The sequence below is a fragment of the Pinus tabuliformis genome, chromosome 3_1, assembly GCF_031772625.1.
Source record: "Pinus tabuliformis cultivar Carrire ecotype Pingquan chromosome 3_1, CPIR1, whole genome shotgun sequence".
NCBI classification, from domain to species: domain Eukaryota; kingdom Viridiplantae; phylum Streptophyta; class Pinopsida; order Pinales; family Pinaceae; genus Pinus; species Pinus tabuliformis.
Window position 1 is genome coordinate 805,878,680 of NC_142301.1, and position 22,765 is coordinate 805,901,444.

The window sequence follows — 22,765 nt, forward strand, 5'->3', positions numbered from 1 at the left end:
GAAATGACAGCATTGGGTTATCATCCCAGCTGCAGAAAATTATCATAACTGAGAACAGCATTTACCCAAACCAGACAAAGAAGGAAATACAAAGATCAAACAAGTTAGAAAGTCCTTAAGAGTCTGAATGCAACCATCCATTCAAAGGCAACCATGTGATATTTTGAACTTCCATATTGTTCATGCAGAGTAAAAACTTGGTACATGACAGAAAAGAATTTCCTACCTAGTCATATTTCATTTCCTGCCAGCTTAAGGAAAACGAAAACCTCTATGAGATTAAATTGGACTGCCTCATGTTCACCCACAAAGACATCTATTAGTTCATAATACTGAATGAGAATGCAATATGTCTACCATGTATCAATGGACAGTGACACAGAGTGTCTGTAATAGTATTGTTTACTGAGACAAGATTTTATTTTTATTTGATGCTATTTAAAGATTCTCGGAGATTTAAGGAAACAAAAAAACCAATGAGCTCAGACTACCCCACCAACCCAGAAATGACGAGAATATAACTTTATATACCTTCCTCTTTCAGTCCCAGAGCATTTTCTAATTCTTCTCTTTGTCCAGTCTGTTCACAAGTGATATAACCTTTAAACACTCTGCATATAATGGAAAAATTAACAGCACGCAATTCCTTCATTTCTGCAATATAGTTGGGAACAGTACTGGCACTGCATGCATTCATGTGAGGTAAATCAACTCTGTGAAAGAAGTATAATACCAGTTCTAAAAAACATCACTAATAAGTGAAATGTTTTAACAACAAGAGTTGAAAAAGGACAGTTTCTGATTAGGATGAGAAAGAAGAGTCTTACAAAATGGTACTCCTGAACACTATCTGAGTACAATAATTCAATTAACAAGTACAGTGTAACTATGCTATTCTAGGGCCAGCAACTGGCAAGAAAGAAAGCAAAAGTGCTTAAATGCACTTTCCATCTTCAGCTTCAAACAGCCTGCTAGTATACAGCACTGCATGAAGAATCTTCGATATGCAGTAACCAAGGACTGCACTAAAAGTAGTAGTCCTTGTAGAGTGTCAGTTTAGAGATAATATGGAAAAATTCTTAATTCCAGTCAAGCTTGCTTTCATGCTCCAAAATACCAGATTTGATCTCCATTTGTAGATCTATTATTTGATCCTCTGCGAAATGATTCTACAGATCCAAAGGAAACATCACATGGTAATCCAAATCCCAAGTTTCTGATCATTTCCCGGGATTGAGGCTGGAAAGGTTGATCAAATACTTTGCTTTCATCACAGAATATACCTTCTCTCATAGACTGCTGCATACTTCCACCAGATTGGTGCAGGCTTCCACCAGATTGCTGCATGCTTCCACTAGACTGGTGCATACTTATACTACACTCACTATTATTGTTGCCCAGCACGACAACCTGACCGTAGAAAACATCTTCCGGTGTAATTCTGGAAAAATCCTCTTTTGGAAAGCCAGGTTCTGTCACAATTTCAAGTGGAATATTACTACCACTAACAAACTGGGTCGTTCCATTAGTAGAAGCCTTGTTTTGTTGCACACTACTATCATATAAAGCCAATAGCTCATTTATATGCTGCTGAGTTTTAGAAGGCATAATAAAACTGCCAGTATTAAGAGGATGAACGGTTTGGTTCCCCAGAGATGCTAACTGTCCTCCACTTTTTGATTCAGAAACACCTTTCTCTTGCAAATGAGGATGATCAGGTTGTGCCACAGATGTGTAGAATGTGGAAGCATTAGTTTCACATTCTAGTCTTTGAAATTCCATGCCTTGCACATCTGTTCTGTAAGGACAATTAGACTGATGAGCATTCCTTGAGTTCAGGTCCAAAAATCCATTTTTGCGCTCATGATGCTGGCACTGCTCATTTGGGCATGTATAAATCTTCTGGTCTTGCATCAACAGCTCTTCAGGTAGCTTCCTCTTTCTGGTCATACTAGCATCATCTCCATTTCCAATAGACCAAAGGGTGTCCTTTGCATCAGCCATGTTGAAGAAATCAAAGTCTTGTGCCTCGTCTCCTTGTCCATCATGTTTTGGACATGCTGAATCAGGGACATCATCAACACCTTCCACATCATACTCACTGCTGCTGCTGGATGTTAAAGTTATTGCATTTCCAAATCCTTCGGCACTGGTGAGAAGGCAAGTATTCGGATTTTGTTGCCGAGCCAATGCCTCCTCTTGGTTGACAACTGAAAGCCATGTTGCACTCTCCTTTGCTGTCATCTTATCCTGCAAACATTTAGATTGCCTCACAAGTTTGCGAATTTTTGCAATATCGGGAGACATGTGTTTGATCACAGCAGTGAGAACACCAACCTTCCAAGCCTTTTTCAGATCATGAGGCTTTTTATAAGGAAGGACTTGTCCTTTAGGCAAACCCACCTGTTGCCACCAGTCGTCATTTCCAGTTGGCCACCATGGGGGAGGAACACCCTTTTCCAACGGGTATCTCCTCTGAGGAGGATCACAGTGCTGCATTAAAGCAGACAGTAAAGAACCCAGAGTGGTATCCTGGAGTTCGTGAAGAGTATGAGGAGTTGAAATAGTAATTGTATTAAACTCATCTTTTCCAGGTGCTGAGTGTTCTACTTGATATTTTGATATTGCAGCAGGCCCATTTCTATCAAACCTAACCTTTTCCTTCCACCAGGCCCTGAGATTATCAGAGGCGCCGCTCACCGGCTTCCCTTTCTCTGGAATTATACCATATACAAAACCCTGAGCCTTACAAACCTCCATCATCTTTAGCATGTACTTCAAAATACCATCCTGTGCCCTTGACATCTTCTTTCTTCTCGCTTGCTCTTGAGATTGCCTCTGCTTTGCATCATCAACGACATCACTTCCTTTCCGCTGCTCCTTCAAGCGCCGAAGCCTGACCCGATCCTTCCACATCCGTTTCTCAAGCTCATCCACATCAACCTCATCATCACTGACATACTCTTCACGCAGAGCATCCCCCACATTCTCCCCCATAGAATCTCTTCCCCCTCCACCTCCACCCCCTGCTTCCGTGATAAAGGGAAGAAAATCCAAATTGCCCGAAAAAACAAACTCCTCCGTCCTCTCCATAATCAGCCACCAAACAAATAAAAGACTCTGAAACACCCAAATGTCAATCAGCCTTATCCAACCTAAATTGTAGTCCAAAGACCAATCAAGGCCTCCACTTCCTCAACTCAAGTAAGGCCTGTCAGGAGCTTCCACAGAAGCACAGGGCCTCACAAACCCAAAGGGCAAAACCTCTTCTCCAACCCAAAATTGTGTTCCAAAACCAAAACCCAAATGACAAAAGCCCTTCTCTAACCCCAAGTCTACTCCAAGACCCAAAGCATCCCTCTAGCCTAAATACAATCAAGGATCCCTCCCAATTGAAAATGAACTCCAAACTCTCTCTCCCCAGCTAAACTAAATTCCACAACACTTACAACATAACACAATTAAGAATCACACACCACCACACAACCTCTCCATCAAAACACCATCATTATAGTCATGAAAAACCCAGAGATCAGACCTAGAGAATTGTGCATCTCTACACCGAATTCCCATTCAAAAGAAGCCCTTTACCCCCAAATCCCTTTCACAGAATCAACCAAAGAGAAAAACAGAGAAACCATCCACAGAAACTTCTTCTCTAAACCCTACACGCCATCAAAATCACCAAAAAAATGCTCATAACCATGACAATAAATAGCTGGTTTTCATTTCAACAGACCCAGATCTGAAATATGCTTGGATTCTACAGTACCTTGTCAAAACCTGCAGCTCCTCTGCACCGTAAAGACGACAATCTGCAGACTGTAGGCCTCTGCGCCAGAGAGAATCAAAATCGATTTCAACAGACGCTCAAATAGATGGTTACAGTAACAAGAAGACATGGGCATTTTGGCAGGACGCCGCCTACGGACTCTTCACACAATGAGTGGCGACTGTACTAATTTTTTTTTCATTTTTTTTTATCCCGAGAGCATAGTGAAAGGTCATATGAAAGCATGGTCGCATGGTGGCCGAGGGCCAAGGCATTTTTTTATTTGATTTTTTTGTCGGGAACAAGGACGGGGCGACAAGGTTTCGTTGAGGCCCTCTCGTGCGCTTTATTCTAATCATAAAAAAACCTCAATCCCATTTCTTTTTGTGCCACTGCCATGTGGATTTTCTTCAATCAGCTAAAATTTATGCTTCCTCGTCTCTTTGATTGCCATGTGTCTTTGTCCACATTGTATTACGTGGAATGCCATGTGTGTTTGTCCACGTTGTCTTCATTTCACAGACATCGGTTGCTTAGACAACATTGTCAATGTTACACGTGGTGCTTTGGGAATAGTGATCAATTTTTTATGAGATAAGGTTGAATCTCCATTTGGGCATGTGTCTTGCTTATTTCCATGGCCCTCACCCAGAGGAGGCACTTTGGCCACAAATTAAGTGGTTGCATCAGGTTGCTTAAGTGATTGGTTTTGAATTTTTTAATTGTTAAATTGTTCGGACGATGATTATCATTGTTATATATTATGTTAGGTTTTTTATATGGTTTTAATTAAATTGATTAATAAAAAAATGATATGAGTTATTATTTTTTTTGGGCACATGGTATTAGTAACACATAGTATTGGCCCATAGTATTGTAACAAAGCTTATTTGTAAGTTAAAAATATCTATAATAAAGTATAAATAAATCTTCATGATTAAAAATCTTGTTACATATTTTTTTAAATGTATATATATTTAACTCACATATTAATTATTTTTATGATAAATAATAATAATATTAATATATTTAAAAACATTTTATAAATTTGATAAAAAAACTATAATTGATAATTTTTGGCAATGTGAGATGTACCATGAAGCAAGTATTTTGATGCACATTGATATTTATTAACTATTTAATTCAATTGAATGAAATTTTAACGTTTACAAAACTAAAAATAGTCTATGGAACAACCCACGTTTGGCCTTTTACACTAGTAATTATAATTATAGACATTATATAATTTATATGGTTGTACTAGTAATTATAATTATAGACACATTATATAAATAATAACAATGATAAGTTAAATATTTTGTAATTATTTAAAATTAAAATAGCTATGTTTAATTATTACAATTTTTTTGAATCTTTTGGAGTTATATTTTTAATTAATTTTTCTAAGAAAATTATTAAAATTTTAAAATAATTTTTGGAATTGCAAATATTAATGGTTGAGATTGCATTAATGTGCATTAAGAGGTTTTAAGAGTGTTGGAAGCATCTATATATTTAAAACTACAATATAAGTAATGGAAAATTGTTATTTCACCAATCATTACATATCCATATTTTGATCATAATTATCAAAAAAAAAATATAATGTTTAGAATTGTCCAATTAAAAATATTAATTAATTTAAATTAAATAATCATATATATTTTAAATAATAACAATTATTAATTCTAACTTTGATAAATTCATGAATGAAGCTCTTTCATCCATGTCATGGTTAGAGGTGTGGAATATTCAAAGTTCTAAATTTCGTTTTCACTGAAACATAGTAAAACAATTTCAAAGTGTTCCCACTATTTTAAGAAAGGCATAACTACACAGAATTCACGTAATGAGTTATTGATCCACTCATTCTTATTAATATAAACACACATGGAGAACTATAAACACACATGGAAAACATTTATGGCATGTATTCTTGACATGTAACTCTTTGGCACTCAACTAACTTCCTTACCAATCTTAAGATATTAATAATATCTTTAATTATTTTTTAAAATTAGTTATTGTCTAATTAACTTTATGAGTTAATGATCCACTCGTTCTCATTAATATAAACACACATGGAGAACTATAAACACACATGGAAAGCATTTATGGCATGTATTCTTGACATGTAACTCTTTGGCACTCAACTAACTTCCTTACCAATCTTAACATATTAATAATATCTTTAATTATTTTTAAAAATTAGTTATTGTCTAATTAACTTTATAATTTCATTTGTTAACCAATTTTAATAGTTATAACAATTCTATTTATTTCTTTTATTATTTTTAATCTATTTTATATAATTTCACTTATATTTTTAATTGCTTTAATATTCAATGTCAAACCTGAAATGTGCTTCTAGCTCTTTATTTCATTTTCCATAATTTTAATTCTCTATCTCTTTTAACTTTATTCTTTCAACTATTTTTAATACATTCCAATGTTATTCATTGTTTTACTTTTACTAATTATTCCTTATATATATATATATATCCTTAAACTTCAACATTCAACTTTAGTTATATTCATATAAGTACCATGTTATTTATTATTTTACTTTTACTAATTATTTTTATTTATTATTATTATTATTATTATCCAATTTTAAGGTCACAGCGAAGCCGAACACCACATTGGTGTATGACAACCCCTTGTTTGTGAGACAAGGGATCCACCTCCACTCACTAAACACCACATTGGTGTATGAGAACCCTTTGTTCGTGGGACAAAGAAACCACCTCCACTCACTACTAAATCTACCAAAACATACATACTCTACAACCTTAAATTTCAAACACAATTAAACTTCAACCTTCATCATATTTATATATATAAATATTTAAAACTTGTGTTTTTAATCCTGCATTTTTTTTTTCATACTAATCTGACTCAAATTCTCACACAAAATATTGAAGAACAATCTTGCATCATTCCCTTAGGGTCTCCTTAAACCCATGTATCTTTCTCCCAACCCTATTTTCTTAGGCAAAATTTCTTCGTTCTCATTGAGTAGCACTTACGCAAAAGCATGAGGATTTTGACCACAGGATTATAAAAGGTTGGTTTTCTCCCCGTGACTTAAATGTGTTCTCAACTTAAATCGTGACATAGACCATGGAGAATTTTGAGATAAATATTAAGTATGACCATGGAAAACAAAATGTCCAGGCTTAAATTAATGATAAACTTTAGAGCAAAACTGAAAGGTGACGAACGAATTCTAAATCTAGTTGTAGGTAACTGGGATCTATTAATGATAAACTTTAGAGCAAAACTGAAAGGTGACCAACGAATTCTAAATCTAGCTGTAGGTACCTGGGATCTATCTGAGTATGTGGAGACTTAAATTAATAGCAAACTTTAGGTCAACAATGAACGGCGCCTATCGCATTCCAATCCAATCTGAGATATGAGTGGATCTATCAAAAGTTTGACTATGGAAGAAGAACAAAAATAATTGTGTGATAAGTGGTTAGAGTTGGTGGGATCCGCTAAATTAATCATTCTTGTGAGTTTAGTTCTTAAAGTCCAATACCATGGGCGTGGTTGTATGCTTCATCTGGTATACAACACAATGTCAGAATATTTAGATAAGCAAACCATTAACTAGAGTGGTTGAGATCGTGGAAGCCATGTATAGAATTGGACATTTAAGGAATCAAAAAGTTTATTGGCTAATGTTATAATCTTATATTGATGTTTGTGAGTAGCCAAAATTGGAAAAAATTGCAGGGTAAGAATAAAAGTATTCCAATAAGAAATTATTTTCTTATTTGCAATCGGGAAAAATTTATTTTAAAGTTTACGAGGTTAAAGATAGTTTATAAAGTATATTGTTTTCTATTTGGTTTTTGTATTTAGTCTTTTTCTTGTGAAATTTCACAATAAATATTTAAAATTTCTCAACAAACTTTTCATTAAATAGATTATCTCAAAAACTAGATACCAAAATATCTACATAACTTTTTCCATTATTTCTAAAAACCCCACATTCTAAAATAAAATATTTTTTATATTTCTACTTTGATAAAAAAACATAAAATATAAAAAATCTAATTTAACCTAGGAAATCACAACCAACATCTCTCCTCCGAAGGAAAAGGCAAGGGCACTGGAAGTTCCCTTAAACTTGGGCCAATCACAAGGTAATAATGAATTCTCCTTTCATTGAGATTATTTTAATAAAGGTTTTGTAGTTTATAACCATCTTTTTTGTGGGGGTAAAAACACAAATCGGTGTAACAAAAAAAATTGCATCGTGGGATTGGGATATTAATAAATTATTATAGATTTAAGTGTGAAATTGTGGGGTTTACGATTATATAGATTGAGTTTGAATTTTTTATAGGCTAATTATTTATATCAATCAGTGAAAGTAAGTTTTATATATATATGAATGATATGCAAAGTGTTTAGGTTTACTATATTATTTATATTTAATAAATTATTATTATATTAATAAATTATTTTTTATTATTATAAAATATATTTAATTATTTATATAATAATTAATAATTAATTATAATATAACATATTATTGAATTTAGATAATAAATTTATATTAATATCTATACCCTCAATGTCCAATATTCAATAAATTATATATATATATATATATATATAAAAGTTCGTTATGATTGTATAACGTGTATATGTAAAAGTTAGGGCTAACATTTTTACAATCTTAAGGATGCAGATTGGATAAAAAGTTTTATATTGGTTCACATTCAATGGATTCAATAATACATCATTTTAATTCATTAAATTTTATAAATATTTTTTACGAGTCTTTTTATTTTTTCATTATAAAATATATTTAATTTTTAAAGATAATTAAAATATATTTATTTTTTAAAATATAATTAATATTTAAGTATAATGTAATTTATTAATAAATTTGTGTAATTTAAGAAAAATTATTCGATAAAAATCATATAAGAGAATTTTTTGGTCGAAGTGTTTTTAATCAAATTTGTATGTTGTTTATATTTGTCCATGGGGGTAGAGTGGAGGGTGAGAAGGTAATCTGATAAGATATTTCTTGGTGTAAAAGTCACTAGTTCAAAACTCTGTAGGAAAAAATCCAACCACACTAAGGGTTGGTTGGTGTGGCCCAAGCCAGGCTCCAAGCTTGACATTGATCTCAAACTCTGTAGGAAAGAATCCAACCACACTAAGGGTTGGTTGGTGTGACCCCAAGCTCCAAACTTGACATTCATCTCAACACTCACATTACCTAGCAAAGAAAAAATATATGATATTTATGTTTAATGTTAAATGAATCACTTTATTTATTTTATTTTAACTAAATTTAATTTCTTATAATACAATAAATATTCAATTATAATTTTTTATTATTAAAATGTATTTATTTTAAAATAAAATTTCATGATTTTAATTTAATTATCAATAATTATTAAATTGATGATAAAGATTTAAACTCCACAAAATATTATAAAATATTTTTAATAATTGTCACAAATATTTCGAACTTATACTCTTTTTTAATTAAATTGATTAATTAAAAAACAAAACAAAAAAGTCATATAAACATAAATTATGGGTTTTTGAAATATGGGTTTTTGAAAATATTATATGAGTAAACCATAATATTATAATAAACATACTTACAAATTAAAAATCCCCCATATTTAATATAAATATAAATTTAATAATAATAATTATTACTATTATTTTAAATAAAATTATAATTTAATTAATTTTTATAATTTTTTTTAACCATTAAAAACTTATTAAAAAAAAAAAATTAATATTTACTCAACATTTATAATTTAAAATAATTTAAAAAAACAAATGCATTAAAAAATTTATAGTTAAAAGACAGTGATTCCATACTACCAACCTAAATAATAATCGTAAACAAGATAACAAGAAAAGGGATATGTCAATGAATAATTTGATTATAAGTATATTACATTAGTTATAAAGAAATTATTAATATAAAATAATAATAACAAATTTTATAAAAGTATTTATATATGAAAATGAATTTAGTATTTTATTTATTTTGTTTTAAAATTATTTTGTAATTTATTTAATTAATTAAAATTTTATTTTTAATCAGAATTTTGATTAATGCATATAAACTAAATTTATAGGAATCATTCACAATTGTACAGGTATATTTTTATATATAATAAAATTAAATAAATTAAATAATATTTTATATATAATAGTAATAATATTGACCAATATAAAGAATGAAGTACCATTAATGTTAAGTTTTAAGTTGGGATATCAATTAACGGTTAAGTCCTTATAAATATATGGATGCTGGTAGAAAATGGCGAAAATACATATTGAAGTTTGGTGGTGGTGAGGTCATACTCTCACCTCGCTCTTTTTGGTGTTCTTTGGCAAAAGTTATATGGTTTTTTTTGGAGGTTATTCTTGGTATTTGGATGTAGTTGGGGTTGTTTTGGGTTTGTTTGGAGGCATATTGCCCTGGTTCATGGTTTCCTTTATACTCATGATAGCGTTGGGCCAATGTTCTTAGTTCTCTTTCTTCACTCCTCAATGAGTGGTCCTGTGTTTGAACTAGTCATTTCCCTTTCGAATTCAACCCTCGAGGATCACGAATTTGTAAGTATTTCATATTCCTACCATATATTGGTTAGTGGATGCTGGTATACTGGGAATCTTTCAATCTATTTATAGTCTGGGGTTTTCTCCTTTTCATCTGTGGAGTTTATGTCAAAATTGGGTGCTCTTCTCTCATCTTGGCTATATTCCCTTTTGTTTTGATCCTTATAGGACTTGGGGTTTCTTTAATTTAGTTCAAGTTGTTCAGTCTCTGTGTCCCATTGGTATTGCCTTGTCTCAGTTTAAGTGGTCTTTAATTTCTGGAGGTGTTTCACAAGATTATTGAGAGTATATCTTTGTGGTGTCTGGTGGGGAAAATTGTCTAACCCTGGTTCAATGTGAACTAAGTTGTTGGAAATTAGAGGATGATCGCCTTTTGTGCTTCTTGAGTCTTCATAGGTTTATCGTCAGTCATCTGGTGAGTTCTATGGGTATTGGGTTTCTCTGTGTTTGTTGTCCCTCTTCTCTTACTCCATTCACTATGCCTCCATGCCAATGCAAGGATAGTCGTAGAGGTGGAGCTAGTTCTTCTAGGGTTTATCGTCGCCAGTTGTTTGCTTCAGAATTGATTGCCTGATATTTTGATTTTTTCCCTTTGGAAGTCCATCGGGAAATTCAGCAACTGGAGTCAAACGAGTTTGGAGATCATCCCTACTTCTCTAACTCGAAGTGGGAGGCAATGGTTTCCAATGGCTCTTGGACCTAGGAAATTTAAGGAAACGAAGATTGCGTTTCTTGCACTCGCTCTTTGTTGATTGGTTAATGGATACCCTCCTTTGTATGGTTTTACAGGATATGCAAGTTAAAAATTACAAGCGTTTTTCTGGTCAAGAGGATATAAAGCACTTGCTCTAGAATGTTAGTTTTTGTTTGGATGATATTGATGTGCATTTATACTGTGCGGAAAACTACATTATCTCGGACTCTGATTCCAAAGGCCTTTATGATCCTCTCGCAGATCCTCCTGGTCCTTCTCTTAATAATATTGTTGATTTCACAGTGATTTCTTTTGATTGATAAGGGTCTTAAATCTTTAGTTTTGGCGTCTTTGTGCTTCATGGCTTGCATTATTCAAATATTTAAGATATTTTTGAGGTATGTTCCATGGTCATATATGGCAGTATTTCAGATGGTTTATTATTTTTGGGAAAAATTGTATGCTCCGGCTCCTATAATTACACTCATACGCCACAAATTGCTACTTTCTTATGGCTCCTGTGAGAAGTGTATGTTTTGTAGCAATGACAAACTATCTCTTTGGGTTTTGGCATGGTGATGTTTCTTTTTGCAGGGGTGGTGCCCTATTCATGTTGGCCATCTCTTGTCTTAAGCAAGGTGAGATGTTGGATACCATGTTTTTACGATGTATCGTTATGTGTATTGAAACGCCTCACTGATGGGTCATATTGTTGATTTGTTTAAGCTCTTTTTGCATAGCCATTTTAGTGTCTCAATTCTTAGACCTATAACCTCAATATGATCTGGATGGAAATGTTGCTAATGTGTGTAGTCATGATCTAAAATCTGCTAATTTTGGCATGTTACACTATTTGTAACCTCTTTTTATTAATGAAATCCTTTGCTTTAGCTTACAAAAAAAATACATTAACCAATATAATGAAAAATAATTCATATCATCTATCTTTTGGGGAATTAAATGCTAACTAGCTGCAAATGAAGTTTCACTTAATTATAAACTCTCTATTGCATATAGTTTTTTTGCAACAAGGCCACTCCCAAGCTGGGACAATGAGTCCACAAGGATGAAATTTCCTATGGCTAACTCTAATCCTTTCACACAACCTAATTTTCCTAGAACTTGCAATTTGTAACTCTCATGATAATTCCAATCTACGAACTTTATTTTTTCCTTCAACCTACAAAACCCAAGGAATGAAATCCCCTTCTCTACCATAGTCCCTCCAGCTACTTCCCTATAGGACTTTAGCATAAACCTACTAGGAAATCTCTCTTTTGAGGACTTTAAGAATTCTCACCTATAATTAGTTTACTCAATTACAATAATTTCTCATGCTCATGGGCATAATTCCCACTTAATTTTCATAATAACCATACCCATCATTCCATTACAACCATCATATGGAAACTTAGGCTCTCACACAACCTCTTAGAAGAAAGATAGACAATTCTCCCTCCCATAAACAAGATCCATGGATTATACTCACATAAGTGGAAAAACCCATGTTCCTTTATGAAAATCCGATGTATCTCACTTCCCATTAACTTCAAGGTTGATATCACATAGGATAACACAAAGCAAAAGACTTAGACATGTGAATAAAATGTTATTATTTGTCTTTAGCCCTCTTGAATCACAAAGTGCTCTCTCTTTCCTCTTTGATGAAATCATAAAGTCCCATATTTTTTTATATTCTCTATTACAACCTTCCATATATACTTTTATCATTAAGATAAGCCCTATCGCCTACTGATATTCGGGTGGGGTGTTCCAATCCTACCCCCTAAGCTACGTGTTGGGGTGATATGCCCTATCTCTACCCTCTTATCTTATTCTGATCAGCTTGTTTACTCTTTTCTTCTTCCAGGCTCATCATTCACCGGCTATTGAGTGAGCGTGTGTGGGTCGAAAAACCAACTAGCATAGATAGGTTGGAGCTCCCCATGAAGCGTTTAAGCTCTCCAAACCTCAAAACCCACCCATATTACTATCACCAATCAATTGAGTGGGGTTTATTGGAAGAATGATTCACTCGACCCCCCACTTCAAGTTAGCATGGCCCCCACTTCAAGTCACTTAGGAAGGAGGGCTCCCATGACATAAGGAATGGGAGGAAGGAAGCTGGATTTTCTTTCTTCCTTTCTTAGCACATCCTCCTTTCACATTCATTTGTTGCAATGCATTCTTTTGACCAATGTTTTTCTCCCACCAAGCGAAGTGAACTCTCCCTCTATCAAAGGGAATCTTTATGATAAATGGTAACTCCTCCAAAAGAGAAAATATTGCTTCTCATATGATGTTGCATGAGTCACTGCACACAAGCATTCAATATATTTCATATATTTTATCATTTAACCTCCATATATATTCAAATATTCAATATTCAATAGTGTGAATATATATTCAAATATTCAATATTGTGAATATTTCAAATATATTTGAAGAATTTAAAAAAACCTTGACCTTCAACCATTCATATATATATAACGATTCAACATTGTGAATATTTCAACCATTCATATATAATGATTCAACATTGTGAATATTTGAAATATATGCGAAGGATTTAAAAAAACTTATTTTTACAAAATTATTTTATTATTTTTAAATATAAATAAACATAATATTTATATTTTTAATATTTTAATAATTATTTTCCAACTCATTTTTATTTAAAATTTTATTTTTAAAAAACTATTTTATTATTTTTAAATATAAATAAACATAATATTTTATATTTTTAATATTTTAATAATTATTTTCCCACTCATTTTTATTTTCATATAAATAAAAAAATGTTTTCACCGTATTGACCATCCTTTCTCCTAAATTATATTTTTCTTTTTTAGTAATTAATTCTCAATTTAATATGATGCAAGTTTGCTTTTCTTTAATATACAGCACCCTTTCGTAGTCTGAAACATTGGTAAAAAGTTTGAAAGTAGTTTATTTTAAAAATATAAGCGCTTTGGCATATTCTAAGGGTTATTCACGGGTTTGAAAATTCATTTTCGTTGAAATTTGAAGAAATAAAAAAGGTATGAATTTTATATGATTTGATGGCATTTTTTTAATAAAAAATTTTGGTTTAGCAATATCTTTAAAGTAGGAGAAACTATACCTTAATTGCGTGACCCTCCAAAATTCTGTTAAATTTAATTTATTTTATTCACCGAAAACGATTTGTTTTAAATAATCCTTGTCCTATACTCACAACTTATTTGACGGAACCTCCCTTGTCAACGCTTAAGGAGACATGATTATCTCAATCCGGAGACTTCGAAGAAAAAATTAGTGAAAGCGAAAATATATTCCGAAAGGTCGAGTTGAGTGCTAATTATGAATAACCCCGTGATTATTTTATGACTTTATGATTCCTTTTTAGTGGAAAATCACATGGTATTCGTCACTATGTTTGATTTACTTTGGCAATTTTTCATGGGCCAAACGTGCCCTATAAAGTTGGGACTTTCCTAAAATAGGTAAAAAGAGATTAACACGGAAAATATTACTATTATTTAACTGTAGTTGTGCCCACCTACTTTAATATGAAATATTATTAAAATGGAAAGGGTATTGGCCCTTCTAGCAATAGTGACATTCTATTTTATTAATATTTATTTCTAGTACCTCCCAATTATCTTCAAAAGTGGATTTCATTAGGGAATCAAATCAGTGAGTGTTTATGTTTAACTTCTAAAAAAGTATAAAGCTCCTTTTTAATGATTTTTAAATAATAATGAGTTTAGTTTCTCGAGATTTCATTAGGTTAATTATTGTGATTACAAACAAAACTCAAAAATTGCATTTATGAAATTCTTCACTTTAATGTGAAATCACACAAAATTCAAAAACTTCATTTAGTAAATTCTTCACTTTAATACGAAATCACAAGCCATTTCAAAGGTGAATAATACATTATAAATTCCTCCCTCAATGTTAAATCACGAATACATTATAAATTCCTCCCTCAATGTTAAATCACGAGTTCATTTCGAAGTTTAATACTGCATTCCAATGGAGTAAAGAGGTTCATTTGACATTAGAGGTTTATTAAGGTTTGTTTTTTTTCTTATTTTTGCTTTTGTTTTTTTATTTTTTTATTTTTAAATAAAATTAAAAATTAAAATTATGTTTGAAATAAAAATATAATGTTGATTTTAATTTATATGGATATTAATTTAAAAAAAAAATAAAAAAAATATTATGATTAAATTTTTTTTAATCTTATATATATAATCTATTCAACATTAATTTTTTTTTATTTAAATAATAAAAAATAACATATTATATTTTACACTTGAAATAATTTGATGCCTTTTAACTTATATTAAATCTATACTTAAAATAAATCTATACTTAAAATAACTTTATACTAATTTGTAATACAAAATATTAAAATCAAACTAGAAAGATCTTACAAAATATTAAAATCAAACTAGAAAGATCTCATAATTGAATAATAAATTATAACTTGTAATGTAAACTATGAGAATAGTAAGGAAAATCATATATTTTGCATCTGACAATATTGGGGATACTTTGAAATAACAAATGCACTCGGTAAGTAGGTGCTCTCCCCTAGTTTAAAGATAAAATAAACTATTAAGGAGGACTTGGTTTTCACTATATTGAAAAGTAAAAGTAAATATTTGAGTAACATTTCGGTAATAAACTATTAAGGAGGACTTGGTTTTCACTAAATTGAAAAGTAAATATTTGAGTAACATTTCGGAGTAACTTTTAATGGTGTTAAAAGGTAATTATTTGTAATAGTGTTACGAAGAAAATTGGTAAAATTTTTGTATAAAGATAAAGTAAACTATTAAGGAGGACTTGGTTTTCACTATACTGAAAAGCAAATATCTGAGTAACATTTTGGAGTAGCTTTTAATGGTGTTAAAAGGTAATTATTTTTAATAGTGTTACGAAGAAAATTGGTAAGACTTTGTAAATGAAGATAGTGATTCCAATATGACATTGAAAGTGGGTATTAAATTTAGATATTTTAATTTTAATTAAAATGCTAATGAGAGAGGGAAGGTGATTTGGGAGATTGGCAATTTGTTTTGAAAATTTTGACCACCAGTTCATTAATATAAGTATGGAAAAGAAGAATTTAAATATTTTTATTTAAATTAGAATATTAGTTTTAGAGAGAGAAAGTGTTTGGGGGAGATTAGTAATATGTTTTATTTTTTATTATGATTATAAATTCATCAAAATAAAAATATAAAAGAAAAGTATTTAAATTTTTAATAAAATAAACAACACAAATTAATATATTTCACAATGTTAGAGAAATATGAATTTAGTTGATTATAGTTGTAATTTATTATTTAATTTAATAAATTATTTTTAATAAATACTAATTTATGATTTTTTATAAGTATAATAAATAATACATCTTAATGTTATATGTAATTTAGTCAAAATATGAATGTAATTGATTATAATGGAGTCGTCTAACCTCGTGGAGGAATTGCCCAGACAGCCAAAAGTTGGGCAAAAAAATTTCAAAAAGTCTTGTAAAGGCAGTGTTTGAATCGTGTTTTTGATGATGGAAATGGATTTAGCACCATCAAAAACGTCTAAGACACCTAAAATTTTGAAGTTTAACAACTATAACTTGGATTTACAAAAATCCTTGCTGGATTTTCTTTAAATATGACCGAAATTTCCACAACTTTCCAGGCAATTCCTCCGGCTAATTAGACTATGGCGATTATAATAGTAATGAGTTATTTTAATTTAATAAAGTGTTTTTAATGAATACTAAATTTATAACTATGTTAAATTTATATCTATTTAAAGACTACTGGTTTTTAATGAATACTAAATTTATAACTATGTTAAATTTATATCTATTTAAAGACTACTGGTATTTATAATAGTTAAATCATAAAAAAAATGCTTATTTAATGAAATTTTTATTTATAAACTTATAATTATTTATACGTTTATTAAAAAAATAAAATTTATTAATTTATTTTATTATTGATAATTTTTAAATTAAATTAGATTATTTTAGATTTATATTAACTTTGGATATATCAAGCGCTTAAAAGAATTATTTTTATTTTTATTTTTATATAATTTGATCTAGTCAAAAATGTTTTATTGATAATTATAATTATATTATATTTATTTTTATATTATTTTGACCTACTTAAAATGTTTATAGTACAATACATTACAACGCCTTTATGAGAACACCTCTAGGCACAATCACTATTATTTATTTAAAAAAATAAATTAAAATACATATTTTTATCATATTTCCAAGTGTAGATAGAAAATTTCATTACACAAAAAAACATGTTGAATGTACTTTATACTTTTATGTCTTATTATTCTTCTCAAAACATTATTCTAACATGATCTTGTATTATGGGTTGATGATAGTCTTATAAGAGTTTAGTTTAGAGGAGCCATGTATAGGTGCATAACCTAGTTTAGCATAGGAAAGCAAAGACGTGTGCACACCATGATTACCTTATTATTGTGTTCATGAAAAAATATTACAAGGTATTGTGATATTAAAAGTATTGTAGTCAAGTTCACAATAATAATGTATTGAAAGTAAAGTAATTAGATATAGAAGTTTGACATGATTAATGACAAATACCACCAAGGTAACAACAATTCCACTCCATGCAACTTTGGTTTCCAATACCAAACCGCAATGACAATATATGCTCTTTTGTCACTATTGATCTATTGTAGAGATCCCACCATTTTGATTGTAACTAAATTAAAAAAAAAATCTAAATTGTAAATATACAAACATGAGTGCATGGAATTGTCTAAATGTTATATAATTTGGACCCATATATGGTTAAAATTGGTTGAGTCATAATCCAAAAAGACAATATATGGCTAAAATGAGTTTTGATGACTAAAATGAGTCTAAATCATAAAACTTCTAGACATTCTTAGGTGCATTGCTCAACTATACTATCTTAGGTAGTGCATATAAACTCTTATATTAGTTATTTTATCCCCAAGAATTGCCTCGTAATATTTCTTGTGAATATGTCACACGAGATATTTTCCACTTTACCATCATAATTTGTTCATGTGCATTACAAGGCATTCAAATGATAATAAAAATACATAGTTAGAGTAGCACATTTGATTGTCTTCTCTTTGCAGCATATAATTGCATTTACTTCTATCTTTGCACCAACTTTGATAATAATCTCTTCATGAATTTATGTGATAGATAATTTCTCACCACTATTCAACAATGATGTCTCAAAGACATTTATATGATCTTCAATGGACATTACGTTAACGCTAATGCAATTTGGTAAATCTAGCTTGAATACATTTTCTCCAAATTACTCATTGATAACGTAAGGGTCATATTTGATTGGCTTATGTTTTTTTGTTTCTTATTAGAACATTTTATGGATAAAACCAACCTATATCATGCATCAAATTTAGGATTTGTGTGGTGTTTATCATGCCTAACCTTATAATTTTGTAAAGCTTCTTGATCATTTGATAATGTAGGATCTTCCAAATGTATTTAATGAACCTTATGACTTAGCCTTTTAAATTAACCTTTGCCATCCTCATTATCGCAAGAATAGGTCCAAAGATGGCTAATGGATACTTTAGTAGGAATCCAAAGGAAATTTCAAAAGGTGGAGTGTTTATTTTATTCTACACTATGTAATTATAATTTCTTTTCATAATGGTACAGAGTGTAATACCTTTATTTTTAACCCCAGAAGATATATTCAATGAAGCCATGTACATGTTGAGTCATGTTATTGATTTATGAGTGATAAGTTAGGAGGGCTAAGTTAGAATTACCTCATAATGCACAACATAATATGCTTTGTAAATATTCCTAGTATGGATAAAAAATCTGTTGTCCTAATATAGAATGGTCAATGTCTTAGGCATAGGCCTAGTGCCTAATGTTTAAGTAATGTGTGTCTAGTCACCATGAGGTAATATTATATGATGGATGTTTTTTATGAGAAAAATTGTGTAAGATCCTCCCTTCTTCCCCAAAATATATAGATGTAAGGCAACTCAATCTTAAACTATAATAGCAACCAATAGACCTAAAGGTTTTAACTAGACATGAATATGTGACCTGAGGCCTTCTCATTAATAACATGGCTTAAAAAGATGGTTCAATTGATTGAGATAACCCTTGGGAATCTACCATGGTGGGTGTTGTATCATGCAAAATTTAATATAAAAAAATACTAAAAGTTCGCCAAAGAGGTTTCTAAGGGATAAAAAAGAGTCTAATATGAGTCAAGGAGAGAGGAAGATGAAAGGGGGCCTCAAGAAAAGAAATCCATTAAATAATGTTTCCCATGTCTTTTGAAAATGTATTACCTTTTTTTCCCATGCTTAACTAAAAAGATCTCCCCTACCTTTGTGATTCGGATTGGATCATTATATTGTTTTTCACCTGTATTGATGCTTTCAAAGTGGAAAAAAGTGGAGGAATCAGTTCATAGGACCATTTTTACCGACGGGACCCAATTTGGCAAATTGGGGTTTGAAACCTTCCAGGAGCATTTGGAGGCATCAAACGACATTTTTTGGGGGTAAAACTTCACGGCTCTAATGAAACACCTTTTTTTCATATTCTACACACATAGACCTTTCCAATGACATAAGAATCATGCCAATCAGAGTCTATATGCAAAGGTTACGCCACTCAGAAGTTGACCTTCTTGTTTTCACCACCATAATTTGAGAGGATGCTATGTAAGCCCCCATTACTCATGGAGAAGGGGCTAGCCACATGATTATGGTGAAGAATAATTTAGAAGAGTCCATATTGTAACTTTGGTTAAGAGTTGAGGTAGTCAAACCTAACCACTTGTAGGCTATCAGGTTGTGTTATAACCGGTCCACTAGGGGGAAAAGGGGTTCCATTCTTTTGAGTGCATTTGTTCCATAGACGAGTGAAAAAAACTGAGAGGGATAGGATATAGAGAATTCAAAGAGGATTTGTGCACTATAGTAGCCCATGGGCCACAAGCCATACTTCTTTGTACTTGCAATCATTTTCTATTCAGAGAAATAGAGTAGAGCGACCTCATCTTCGAGTCGCGTTTTCACCTAAAAGGGTTTTCTAGGTCATATTTCGAGTCAATCGTGGTTTGTGATTTTTTATTTCACTTTTCTCTATTTTCTACATAATTTTAATTTGCATGCATATGCAATTAATAATAATATACAGATCCAAAAGTCTAAAGAGAAATAAAACCCTAATAATGTAGATTTCATATTTTTAAATATAGTTTTATTAGATCTGTTGTGATGAACTATCCAGTGGAATATCCACGTTAGTTTACAGATCACTTTTATCCATGTGTAGCAAGAAAATCAATCACATCCCTGGGGAATGCACATATTTCTCATGCATGGAAAAATAGAAATGCGATGAATTTTCTTTGGGGATCTTGATTATCCCAGTCTTCCTCATGGTGCAAGAAACATGTATGCTCTCTTGTGGTGTCCATTTGTTATGATTTGCAATATTCTTGAGAGTTGTATAAGTGTGTGATATGTTAAGGGGGTTTTCTAGTTAGTGAAAGATAATTTAGGTTCTTTTTTATAGATGCACCATGTTTATAATTTTTTTTTTTTTTTTTTCCGAAGGTGGCAAAACCTATCAAACTCAGGTGTCAAACCAACAGTGAGGACAGCCATCTCTGGCTGCTATCCGCGAATGTCGGTTTGACTCATCACTGTTATCAAGGAAAACCACGCCACCTGTAATAACCCGCTGGTGGTCCGTAAGGGAGCAGGCTTTCACTCCTGCCAGATGCCTCTGGGTCTTGGGCCGTTAACCTGTTTCCTTACGTCCGAGGAAGACAAGCTCTTAGCCAAGCAGAAGCAGTTTTACGGCATACTCCAGGCCGAACCATGTTTATAAATTGAGAAGAGAGAGTAGGCATCTTGAATTTCCATTACCAATTTTTCTAAAATGACCATTAATTATAATTAATCCAATGTCAACTAAATCTAGATATTCCTAAAGAGAAACTAGCAAATCAGAATCTTCATGCTTATATTTCACAATAATTATATTATAAACCATTTAATATCTTTATTTTCTCATATTTTTATAACATCTTTATTTTCTCATATTTTTACCCAAAAAAATATTAACCCTAACTTAAAATCCATCGATCCTCGCACCACTTACCATCAATCCTTGCCACACTTTCCAACAATCCAAAGTGTATTAAACTCATTTATAAAGAAGTGACTTGACTTGTCATGCTTAAAAAACTCTGGTAAGGTATCATCATGTGCATTCTGTTGAAGAGGTCCACAATTACAATAACATATGAATTTCCCACGTTGGTTGTTAGGTAAACCCTCGAGTAAATCCATAGACATTGAGTTCAATGTCTAATCAAAACTAAAAATGGAGTGTACTATTTTTAACCCACGTGGAACTAACAATATGTTACATTGTATTAATAGTAATATCTTAACCTAGAATGCTCCCTTTTTGCATATAGTTAAAGGTAATTATTCACAATGGTCAACCATCATTTCATAATTAATCCAATATAATGGAGACATGATCATGCCTTATTTAAGACTTGCTATGGGGACAGGATTATTATATTCCAAAAGGTGATAGTTGAGTGCCTAGTGACTCACTCTATTCTAAAAAGGTAAGAGTTGAGTGCTTAGTGACTCATTTTTATGACTTTAGACTTTTTTTGGATGCACGATCTTGGTAGAGCACGAGGTAATTGTCATGGTGTTGGTGTTACTTTGGCCAATGGAGGAAGCATAATGTTTTTGTAAAACATGGAAAATGGGCTCTATCATTGTCATTTCTATATTCAAAACAAGGACTAGCAATATATTGGGAAAGTCATTTGTCCATCTCACTTATTTGCTCCACTGGATGCAACTAGGAAATCAACCACATTGATGTGAGATAAACCGATAAATAATACATAGATAGTGAAGCAGAAGGACCTTTCAGAAGAATTTACTCACTGGTTGTCTGCCATAGGTGGTGAAGCACAAATCACAACTAAAGTAAAGCTATTTTTTTATTTCTAGCATATGCATGTCTAATTATAAAAATATCTAAGAGGAATCAATAAGTATCTCCAATAATATGATGCAGTAAATAGTAAATGTGGTCACAACTTTTTTAAATAAAAGTTACATAGTTAAATGGTAATTTAGTTTGAATAATACTTCCAATAAAATTTAAATGGTCATCATTTTGATTAAATATGGAATAGAATTGAAATTTAGTATGTTGTAACTTTTTGGCTTTATTATTGATTTAATATTAAAAATTAATATTTAATAAGATATTTTAAATTATAAAGTATAATATGGAGTTCAGTTACCAAATATAATCTTTGGAAAGTTAAAATTATTTTATATTATGTATTTGTGTTTTACGGTGGTATTCATTATTGTTGAGGACTCGAATTTGATACAATTAAAAGTTTGAAAGTATACAATTATGTGTGTATCATAAATGATATTTTATAGTGGTTTTCATTTTTTAAGAATAAGAATAGACATGTATTAAATAGTATTTTGGGGTGGTATTTATTATTGTTGAGGATAAAAAATAGTATTTTAAGGAAGTATTTTGTAATATGAAATATTGTTAAAGGGGATTATTGGGGGATGAAAGTAGGATGATTTCA

At 31.0% G+C, this 22,765-nt stretch overlaps 1 pseudogene; it reads right to left on the reverse strand.

Moving 5' to 3' along the window:
* Positions 1-781: 781 nt before the first annotated feature.
* LOC149189907 (ETHYLENE INSENSITIVE 3-like 1 protein pseudogene) lies at positions 782-3,980 on the reverse strand (annotated as a pseudogene).
* Between the last annotated feature and the right edge of the window lie 18,785 nt (positions 3,981-22,765).